The sequence below is a fragment of the Schistocerca serialis genome, chromosome 8, assembly GCF_023864345.2.
Source record: "Schistocerca serialis cubense isolate TAMUIC-IGC-003099 chromosome 8, iqSchSeri2.2, whole genome shotgun sequence".
In the NCBI taxonomy this organism is placed as follows: Eukaryota; Metazoa; Arthropoda; class Insecta; order Orthoptera; family Acrididae; genus Schistocerca; species Schistocerca serialis.
In genome coordinates, this window is record NC_064645.1 from 211,631,882 (window position 1) to 211,644,363 (window position 12,482).

Sequence of the window (12,482 nt, forward strand, 5' to 3'; positions counted from 1 at the left end):
TAAGACAGTAAACTCATAGACATTCGAGTGTCAACAGTGGCTTAACAGTAGTGCTTCGATTCACACGCTATTCACGAATGTAGCAGTATCAAGGATTGGTATGGGTAAGGGTAACGGTAGGGAAAATTCTGGCTGACGATGGGTACCCTCTACTACACTCTCTAAGTTAGCTTATCAGAATTACACTCACACAGATACTCTCTCTCTTTCTCACTCACTCTCACGCACAGACACACACACACACACACGTGCGCGCGCGCTCTCGCTCATTTGAACAGCAAGATGAGGGAAGTAAATCCATTGAAAATGGCTCTCACTGTTTCAGTTCTACTTAACAAGACAACTACACGGAAAATATAACTAATGGAACAGCAGCTAGTCAGAATTTCGGACCTATCTAAGGAAAAATTGAACATAATGTTTACTTTAAAATTTACAGTCGTATTTACACATCGCTGTAAGCCTGCTGGCACTTCACTTGTTTCTTCGTCGGAGAGCAGAACAATGAGTGAATCACAGTTGTAAATGCCGCAGGGATATGAAACCGGCTGGCTTTCATGGCTGTAGGACGAAGGCATTATTATCGGCGAGATGGCGGTGTCAGAGCGAGAAACGAAGCAAAAGCGGCTGACACAGCCCGGGGCCTCCACAAAATACTCACAAAGGAAATCTCTCTTTGTTCAGACGCCGTTTTCTGATTAAAGCGGGTTATATTTTGGGAACAGAGCCAGAGAAACATATAGAAATAAATGTCAGGGTGCTACGTTTCCGAAAATGAAATTTATTGCTAATAATAATAGGAAAATTAATTTTTGGCCTTCCTCGATTCTCGTGAGTGTTTGTTGCATTTAGCACGTTCCATAATTTACTCGGGGAGATGGGGAGGGCGTAGGGGGAGATAACCCCTTACGACCATTCAGAGTTGGTTTGTTTGGTGGATTTCCTAAATCACTGGACTGAGAAATGGGATAGTTCATCGTTTTTATGTACTATGAAATTGCGCTCTGTATCGAATTATGTAACTGTCAATGAGATGTCGGACAGCGTAAGCTTCCGTATTTAGGGCTTGCTTGAAAACCTCATCTTGCATGTAGATTGCTTGATTGTATGAAGAGGCTTGTACAGGACAACTGTGGACGAACGCAACATATTATTTTCACTGCTTTTCTTCTTAAATGATGAGGTACCCCAGGAAATTATACCATAAGATATTAATGAATGGAGATATGAAAAGTCTATTCTGATGTTAATTTGTTTCCAGAAGCAGCAATTATCTGAACCGTAAAATATGTTGAAGTTAGTTCTTTCAAAAGCTCAGTCACATGTTTATTCCAGTTCAGATTTTCAGGAATAGGCACATTCAAGAATTTGGAATATTCTGCCCTATTCAGTGACTCCAATTTATATGCTGCATTAACTGTTCATACTGCTTTGTTTGTGTACGAAACTGAAGCAACTACTTTCTAAAGTAAGGAAGAGTACATCTGGAATAAAGCAATTAGTAACACTTCTGTGAATCGTTATTTTCTTCTATTGCTGTTCCCTAACTGTATTAATTATGACATTTGTGGCATCTTCAGAAAGTACCACTTTCTGACTGTATGACAGCAGTGGAATTATACGGCTTCTGGAACAAACTGAGTGTTGTTCTCTCTAAGTAAATAAATCAGCTAGTTGCTATAGCTCCCCTTACGCAAACAAAGTGTTCACTTGGGCTCCTAGTTTGTTTATTTATGACAAAATTAATGGTAAGTAACTGTCATTATGATTACAATTAATGGTCTGTAACTGTTATTATTACCATAATTTACAGGCCAGATGGCTCCCAAGTAGCACAGTTGTGCTCATGTTTACCCAGGTGTTAGTTAAAGGTCAAATGCCTTTAGCTTCAAGTGACAGTCTCCACAAAAACATTAGTTTATGACATAAAACTGGCGTCTGCCCCCCCCCCCCACAACTGGTGCAGTGTGCTCTCACTGGTTCATTCCCCCCCCCTTCGACCTCCACCAACCCCTTAGTGTCCCCAGCATTCTAAGGACGTCGTTCTTAGTCTGTACAATACTCGAGCAACACCGTGAACTGTCTGCAATTTCCAGAATGATAATGTATCCAAATGCTATTTATCGAGCGTTTAAATGAGACATATGTCACCAAAAATATGTTCTTGCACTTTTACAATGTAATGTTATAGCAAATAACACTCGAGTAGATAAGCTGCTCACTTTACGGTATGTCTTCCACACACTGGCACTACATTAAGGCAGGGGACGATTGGTGGCGGGCGTACAGGTCTCTTCATCACCGAGTGGCTGATGGAGTTAGGCTGTCACAGGCGGTAGTCACCCAGCACGTCCTCTCTCCCCCTCTTCAGGTGCTTGATTAAACACATGGGCACTAGGCCCGCTGTATTGCAGCAGCAATCTCCCTCACATCTTATTTAAAGTGTTTAAATATGTGCACCTGGCTTAGCACAGTCAATACGGTACTTGCAAATACACACATCAAAAAAAGTTTTGCATCACCTCGGTTCCGAGAGTTCCGGAACCTGTAAAAAAATTGGAATAGAGATCAACGTAAATATCATTTCCGCCCTTTTTATTATTGCTCATGAAAACCACACATTGCATGTTGTACCACCATGCAGCGAGACCTTCAGAGGAGGTGGTCCAGATTTCTGTACACAAATGTTCCTCTAATTTCCTTCAGCACGTCCTCTTGCATTGATGCATGCCTGTATTCGTCGTGGCATACTATCCACAAGTTAATCAAAGCGCTGTTGGTCCAGATTGTCCCACTCCTCAATGGCCATTCGGCGTAGATCCCTCAAAGTGGTTAGTGTGTCACGTCATCCATAAACAGACCTTTTCAGTCTATCCCAGGCATGTTCGATAGGGTTCATGTCTGTAGAACATGCTGGCCATTCTAGTCGAGCGATGTCGTTATCCTGAAGGAAGTCATTCGCAAGATGTGCACGATTGGGACGCGAATTGTCGTACATGAAGACGAATGCCTCGCCAATATGCTGCCGATATGGTTGCGCTATCTGTCGGAGGATGGCATCCACGTATCGTACAGCCGTTACGGTGCCTTCCATGACCACCAGCGGCGTAAGTCGGCCCCACATAATACCATCCCAAAACAGCAGGGAACCTCCACCTTGCGGACAGTGTGTCTAAGGCGTTCAGCCTGACTGGGTTGCCTCCAAACAAGTCTCCGACCATTATCTGGTTGAAGGCATATGCGACACTCATCGGTGAAGAGAACGTGATGCCAGTCCTGAGCTGTTCATTCGGCATGTTGTTGGGCCCATCTGTGCCGCGCTGCATGGTGTCGTGGTTGCAAATATGGACCTCGTCATGGACGTCGGGAATTAAGTAGCAGCCTATTGCGCACAGAGTCGTAACACGATGTCCTGTGGCTGCACGAAAAGCATTATCCATAATCCGTAGGTTGCGGTCATACTGCAGAGTAGTAGCCCTTGGGCGGCCTGAGCATGTCATCGACAGTTCCTGTCTCTCTGTATCTCTTACATGTCCGAAGAACATCGCTTTGGTTCATTCCGAGACGCCTGGACTCTTCCCTTGTTGAGAGCCCTTCCTGGAACAAAGTAACAATGCCGACGCGATTGAACCGCGGTATTGAACGTCTAGGCACGGTTGAACTACAGTCAACACGAGCCCTGCCTCCTTCGTGGTAGAACTATTGGAACTGATCGGCTATCGGACGCCCTCCGTGTAATAGGCGCTGCTCCTACATGGTTGTTTACATCTTTGGGTGGGTTTAGTGACATCTCTGAACCATCAAAGGGGCTATGGCTATGATAAAATATTCCTCGTCAACGTCTATCTTCAGCAGTTCTGGGAACCGGGGTGATGCAAAACTTTTTTTGATGTGTATAGTAAAATGAGTGGCCCCATTGCCGAATGGTTGTGCTAAATAGTTACATTTTACATGAAAAAATGTGATGTGTTAAAAAACCATTTGTTTTATTCGATCACTTTTTTACAACCCTCACTGTGCAGTTTGATATGAGGTGGGTCATCAGCCTTGCAGCCGACATCCAACTGAAAATGCTTATGTCAATAGTCGTACTAGGAAATAAACTCATCACTCATATTTCTGTGTAGTATTACTCAAAGCAGGTACCAGCGCTTTAGGAAACAGATAATAATCAACTGAATTCAAATTATAGCACTCATCTATAAGTTTTTTGTAAATTTCAAAAGTAACTTTACACACATTTTTAGATATAAGCCATTTAAATACGTAATGTCACCACTCTCTGTCTTGCCAAATCCACAGCCTTCTAATTTAACCATTGTCATGTATTGTTGTATAACTGGTTCCAGAGTATTTAGAACAGCTGGGCTTCACAGATTCCCTGAAAACCTCAATGTCCGGTGTGTTAACAGCTTCTTTGTAGTAGACTATAAAGTGTTGAAAGAGTCCTCAGTGCTGAGAACTTGCAGTATACATTCGTCGCCTGCATGTAGATAAACGATACACACCATTAATCTCTTCTTATTGCATTTGGCTTCATCCTGTCATGTGATGAACATACTATGAAACTCCCTGTGTGGTACTTCTCATATGTCTAAAACCAAAGATGATATGTATATAGTTGTTCATTTTTTAATATTTCATACAGTGCTGCGAATGCTATGGATTAACAGTGGTTTAAAGTAGCTGTATATCAGTCGAATAAGTACTCTTAAAGGGTGAAAATGTTGAACTGTGCATCGCAGCTCGCTTCCTCCGTGAGGCAAGTGGCAAGTAAGGATTAGTGGTGATGCAGTTAGCAAAAGAATGTGATCACCCATGTGTATATACAACACATTCCCTCATTTTTCTGTAAGTGAAGAGAAGCCACCAAATGACAAAATTCTGTTACATAACACCACCTGCTGCTTAAATATCAGTTGGTTTTCGAAAATACTCGGTGTAGTGAAACCGAAGTAATAATACCCTTTGATGAGTGGATATGTCTACGTGGACCTTCGATTACTGACATGTTCAAAGGAATTGGTCAAGCTCTCTTAGCAGTACTAGGCAACCACATAGTTTGCCATAAGGGACTTCCCAGGCATGATTACAACTTATAACGAAAAGGAATGCACTCGTCAGAGGGGGCAGACATTTAAGAATGCCCTAGACAGGTGGTTAAGCTTATAAACATATGAGAACAGCCTCTGCTAGAAAATGTGGACCAGTTGGCACGTGAAACTCATAATCCTTCAGAAGAAATCAACGCTCAACTGTACAATGCATATTGTTCATTTATTTGTGGGAGTATGTATGAAACAACCATGCTTGATGTGGGCTCCAATCTATAACGTGTTTAAGTAATTATTTCTATCCTCACGTATGTATGAATTTATAAAGGAATAAAATATAGGAGCAGTATGTGCTTTCTTTCTCTGTAAAATAAACCTGTAATCATCAGCAAGGCTGAGTTGACGCAACATACTCATCACAAGGACATTGCAGTAACCGTCTGCTCCCGCAATGATGCTCATGCTGAAAAGAAAAATCGAAAACAGTCACTCCTTCCCGAAACCATTTGTGGTTTTATAAATGGGCCTTCTGCCTGTGGGGAACTTATCTTATTCTACCACTACATCCTGAGAGGATCTGCTTCAAACATGTTTATATACACTGCTAGAAAAAAAATTAGTATGCCCTCTTACAGGGTTCCAGTTCACTCAGGATTTATTTTTGCATCAGTGCATATGGAGTACATGAATTATTACATTTACAGATCAATAGTACAACCGGTTCTGAGATGCAAGGTATCGACCAAGGAGCAACACCCATATTAGTACGTGTTGAAGCCTCCACAGGCGGCAATGCAGGGCTGATTCTGGCATTCAATTGATGGCACAGATGGCGAATACTGTCCTGGGATATGTTATGCCACATCAGCTCGACCTGTTCATGTAGTTCTGTAAGGGTTGTTGATTGACGAGTCTCACGAGTCACTTCTCATCCCATCCGATCCTACACATGCTCAATTGTAAACAAGTTCGGATACTGTGCTGGCCAGGGAAGTTGCTACACGTCTTGCAGGGCATGTTGCGTTTCAGGTCAGTGTGTAGGCTAACATTGTGCCGTTGGAATAACACATCAACTTCCTGTTGCAAGAACGGCAAAAGAATGGGTCTAACAATATTCTGCACGTACAGTGTGCTGGTTAGCGTACTCTCCAAAAACACCAAACGAGAGTGAGAGATGTAGCTTATCGCATCCCAGATCATTAAGGGTGGGGTGGGGCCAGCGTGTCTTCCACGAATGCACTTTATGTGATGGTGCGCATCAGGTTTATGTCGTATGTGCAAACGACCATCACTTGCATGCAGGCAGAATCTGCTTTCATTGCTGAAGACCTAGACGCGCCATTCCATCTTCCATGTTATCCTCTGAGGGCACCACTCAAGCCATGCTCGTCGATGCTGTAGTGTGAGTGAAAGACTGGCTAGAGGTGTGCGTGCACATAGTCCCATTACCATTAACCAGTTCGCAACGGTTTATGTGTAAACTCTTTGGCTCACAAGCCTACTTATCCGTGCTGTGGTAGCTGTACGGTATGAAACTGCTGACCTTACAATACGACAATCCTGGTGGGCGTCTGTGATGCGTGGATGTACAGAACCTGATCTTCGGGTGTTTGGCTGTATGAAGCACAAGTGTGTCCCCGTGGCATGGCTGTCTGCTTGTTTCACACCTCTGTACCACACTGAGCGTTCTGGTTGTGAGCATTCCCTATTAAAGCGTAGACACAGGTGGCGCTCTGGTAGCTAGACCACCAGGCTGTTTGTTGGTGAACAATGCTGTAACGATTACCGATACATCTACTATCCTCCAGGTGACATAAGACATCATTTGATCAAAATCGACATCGTTGTTCCAAGTGTACCATTTTTTCAGGCAGTGTATTTTCCAAAACATTATTCTAGTCCAAGTATCAGCTATTGCAGGACATTCCGCATATCACTGAGGGAGTAACATGGAAGATGTCCAGTGAAAGCCGCGATGTTCAACCACCTGAAAAAATAAAACGAACAGTGTATTCATATGTGACGACATTGCAGTGGAAAACTAGGATGAGACGCAGATGGGATTCCAATTCGGTTTTACAGAGAGTACTCTACTGCATTGGCTCCTTACTTAGCCTGCATTTATCGCGAATCTCTTGCCCAACGTACAGTCCCGAGCGACTGGGAAAAAGCGCAGGTGACGCTTGTGTATAAGAAGGGTAGAAGGACGGATCCTCAAAATTACAGACCAATATCCTTAATATCGGTTGGTTGCAGGATTCTTGAACATATTCTCAGTTCGAATATAATGAATTTCCTTGAGACAGAGAAGTTGCTGTCCATGCATCAGCACGGCTTTAGAAAGCATCGCTCCTGTGAAACGCAACTCACCCTTTTTTCACATGATATCTTGCGAACCATGGATGAAGGGTATCAGAGGGATACCATATTCCTTGACTTCCGGAAAGCGTTTGACTCGGTGCCCCACAGCAGACTCCTAACTAAGGTACGAGCATATGGGATTGGTTCCCAAATATGTGAGTGGCTCGAAGACTTCTTAAGTAATAGAACTCAGTACGTTGTCCTTGATGGTGAGTGTCCATCGGAGGTGAGGGTATCATCTGGAGTGCCCCAGAGAAGTGTGGTACGTCCGCTGTTGTTTTCTATCTACATAAATGATCTTTTGGATAGGGTGGATAGCAATGTGCGGCTGTTTGCTGATGATGCTGTGGTGTACGGGATGGTGTCGTCGTTGAGTGACTGTAGGAATATAGAAGATGACTTGGACAGGATTTGTGATTGGTGTAAAGAATGGTAGCTAACTCTAAATATAGATAAATGTAAATTAATGCAGATGAATAGGATAAAGAATCCCGTAATGTTTGAATACTCCATTAGTAGTGTAGCGCTTGACACAGTCACGTCTATTAAATATTTAGGCGAAACATTGCAGAGCGAAATGAAGTGGGACAAACATGTAATGGCAGTTGTGGGGAAGGCGGATAGTCGTCTTCGGTTCATTGGTAGAATTTTGGGAAGATGTGGTTCATCTGTAAAGGAGACCGCTTATAAAACACTAATACGACCTATTCTTGAGTACTGCTCGAGCGTTTGGGATCCCTATCAGGTCGGATTGAGGGAGGACATAGAAGCAATTCACAGGCGGGCTGCTAGATTTGTTACTGGTAGGTTTGATCATCACGCGAGTGTTACGGAAATGCTTCAGGAACTAGCGTGTGAGTCTCTGAAGGAAAGGAGGCGTTCTTTTCGTGAATCGCTACTGAGGAAATTTAGAGAACTAGCATTTGAGGCTGACTGCAGTACAATTTTACTGCCGCCAACTTATATTTCGCGAAAAGACCACAAAGATAAGATAAGAGATTAGGGCTCGTACAGAGGCATATAGGCAGTCATTTTTCCCTCATTCTGTCTGGGAGTGGAACAGGGAGAGAAGATGCTAGTTGTGGTACGAGGTACCCTCCGCTACGCACCGTATGGTGGATTGCGGAGTATAGCTGTAGATATAGATGTAGAAATAATTCTGCTTTGGCTGACAGATGAAAGTCGGTGTCTTTTATTTGAGTAAGACATACCCACAGATGTTGATCTATGATATTGCAAACCTTATTGTTGTTTTCAGCAGGACAATCTGACTTTAAGGAGTGTTTACCAAGCTCATGTAGGAAGTGACAAGTCATTCAATAAATTCAACACCATATCTGGGAATTTCTGAAATAACTGGAATTACAATTTTGTGGTTATTGATCAAACTAGGAAATTGAATGATGGCCAACATAGACGAAATTTTCAGAAATTTCTGTTTATATAATAGTGTACCAAAACATCTGCATCAGTTCTTTTGTTTGCTATGGATAGGTTGACAAAGACATTAAACACCTCTTCCGAGGATGTGATGTGCAGGTCAAACGTCTGTTTATATGTCGACACAAAAACTGAAATTCTCGAAAGCTCTATTGAAAATATCACTGAAGCTCTTGGAATGTTATACCGCAGAAATGCAAGTGGGGGAGGGAGTGGGGTGGTCTCAAAACGGTAACTATAAAGTCCCATGAAACCGAAGAAACACTAGAAGATATAAAAAAGTTCCTTCTGTAAATAATGAGGAAAGAAAAGCATGGGAAGAATGTACTGGAACCATTCTGAGAATAATCAGTATAGTAAATGCAAATGTTGACGAGTCTGGGCGAGTTTTAGGCATACAAAAAGGAAATCCCATGCATTAACTTGCCTACAAGTTGTGTACTGTCTGGAAGGTAGTTTAATAAACAGCAGCATGTTACCGAAATGCAAAGTATCCAGGCACGTAATGCTATTCGCCGTAAACAGGGACTGCTTAGACTAGGAAAGTTCAATCTATATCTTTCTACCGCTAAGGGGGATGGAGGCAGAAGAGGAGAAGAATAAGAATAAGAATAATAAGAAGATGCAGTATTCTAGGATAGGTCACGCGAGTCATTTGGAAGCAATCTCTTTTGTAGATTGATCCCGCATTTTTCGCCGGTGTCCTGGATTAAATTTCCAAGCTCTTCACAGAGTCTCATGCTTATGAAATGAAGGCATGCGACACTGTTGATGGTGATCTGTCCATCAGATGGGGACATTCAGCTTGGCGGCCCTTTTCATGCTATTCAAGGAGCAGAGCAGTAGCATATGTCACTTAGTAGGGTTTCTTCTCATTCCATTCACGAATGGTGCGCGGAAAGGACAACTGGTTAAATGTCTGCATACATGCTGTAATTGGACTAATCTTGTCCTCATGATCACTACGGCAGTGATGCATAGAGGAGTTGTGCTGTAGTGCATTCCTAGAATCTTCGTTTAAAAATGTTTCTTAAAACTTTCTAAGTAGCTTTTCTCGGGATAGTTTACATCTGTCTTCAAGGATCAGCCAGTTCAGTTTCTTCAGCATCGCTGAAACAGTCTCTCTTGCGCCAAACAAACCTGTGACCATTCGTGCTGCCATTCAGCGTATATGTTCAATATCTCCTGCTCGTAATACTTAATAGATGTCCCACATACTTGGAAGATATTCTTGGATGTGTCAAGAGAGTGATTTGTAAGCAATCTCCTTCATAGTCTCGTTGTATTTCCCTAGTATTCTACCAATAAACTGAAGGCTGCCACCTGCTACACTTACAACTGAGTCTATGCGAACGTTTCATTTAACATCCCTATAAAGTGTTGCACCCGGGTATTTGGATGAGATAATCAGTTCCAACTGTGACTCAATGATGTTACAATCATAAGAGACTACGTTTCTTCGTTTTGAGAAGTGCATATTTTTACAAAAAATCGTTCAAATGGCTCTCAGCACTATGGGACTTAACTCCTGAGGTCATGAGTCCCCTAGAACTTAGAACTACTTAAACCTAACTAACCTAAGGACATCACACACATCCATGGCCGAGGCAGGATTCGAACCTGCGGCCGCAGCGGTCGTGTGGTTCCTGACTGTAGCGCCTAGAACCGCTCAGCCACTCCGGCCGGAGCACATTTTTACATTTCTGAACATTAAAAGCAAGTTGCCAGTATATGTACCACTTTGAAATCTTATAGAGATCTGATTGAATGTTTATGAAACTAATTTCAGACACTAATTCATTATAGTCAACTGAATCATCTGCGAGAAGTGTGGGGTTACTATTAATATTGTCCTCAAGGTCATTAATATTCAACATGAATAGCAAGGGTCCCAAAACACTTCCCTACGGCACACCTGAAGTTACTTCACATCTGTCGATGACTCTCTGACAAAGATAACTTGATGTTTCCTTTATACCAAAAAATTCTCAATCCAATCACAAATTTCGCACTAACCACATACGTTCCTACTTTTGATAATAAGTATAGATGTGGAACTAAAGCAAATGCTATTTGAAAATCGAGAGATACTACATCTGTCTGACTGGCTTTATCCAAGACTTTCAGTATGTTTAAAATTGAATGAAAACTGTCTTGATCGCAATACAATATTTATTGGCAGTGGTAAACGGTTTCGGTCAAAATGTGACCATCTGCGAACCATATTACGTCATGATGGCAGACGGTATATTATGGTTTGAAGATGGTAACATTTTGAACGAAACTGGTTACCATTGCCAATAAATATTTTATTTTGGTCAAGAATATTTTTAATTCAATTTTAAACTATTTTATTGAGACATCTGATATTCTCCACGAGAAATTTTCTCGAAAATACTTTCAGTATGCCATGTGGGAAAAGTGCTAGTTGGGTTTCATCCATCTCACAAGCTGCGACATTGTCGTGTATAAAACAGTGACCAGTATATAGAATAAATTTCCTTTAATTTACGATTATGGTCACAAACTTTTTGTTCACAGATTACCAGTTTCGGTCTATAATGACCATCTTCAGATCTGTGTTTTATAAAAACAATGGCTGCAGTGCATTAGGACACTGTTTTTATAAAACATAGATCGGAAGATGGTTATAATAGACGGAAAATGGTAATCTGTGAACAAAAAAATTGTGGCAACAGACGCAAATTAAAGGAAATTTATTTCATCCAATCGATGTTTACAGAATTCATATTGGTTGGCATGGAGATCATTCTGTTCTAGATATCTCATTACGTTTGAAGTAAAATAAGTTATAAGCTTCTACAACAAATCTGAGTCAAAGTTTTTAGACGATAGTTTTGTTAGTCATTTCTGCTACCCTTCTTGTTGACAGGTGAGACATGTGCTTTCTTCCAACTACAGGGCACGGTTTTTTATTCGAGGGATCTAGGATAGATTATAGTTAACATAGTGACTAACTCAGCTGCAAATTCAGTATATAATGTGATAGGGATACCACTGGGAATGGAGACTTGTTCAATTTTAATGATTTCAGCTGTTTCTCAACGTCACTCACATTAATGTATGTTTCACTCAACTTTTCAGTGGTATGAGAATTAAACTGGGCAATACTCAATTTTCTTATGTAAAGGAACATTTTGAAAACAGATTTAAACTTTCTGCTTTTGTTTTGCTACGCTTAATTTCTGTTCCTCGCTCATCTACAAGTGACTGGATGCTAACTTTGATTGCACTAACAGCCTTTACATGATACCACAATTTATTTGGATCTTGTGGGAGATCATTAGACAGTATTCTGCTACAGTAGTTAGTGAAGGCTTCACACATTGCTCTCTTTACAGATAAACGCGTTTTATTAAGAATGTTTCTACAGCCCTATGCTTTGTTTAACATCTGTTATGCAATAGGGTCTGTTTCCTTCAACATGCTGCCCTTTACTAAAAGTTTCTATTTCATCAATGAGATACAGTTCTAATACTTTTTCAACCAATTTTTGAAAATATAAACCTTTCTAATTATTTTAATTGCTCTCTGTACTTTGGTAATCATTGTTGCGACAACCGCCTCATGGTCATTAATAACAGTCTTGATGCAGATATCCTCAGA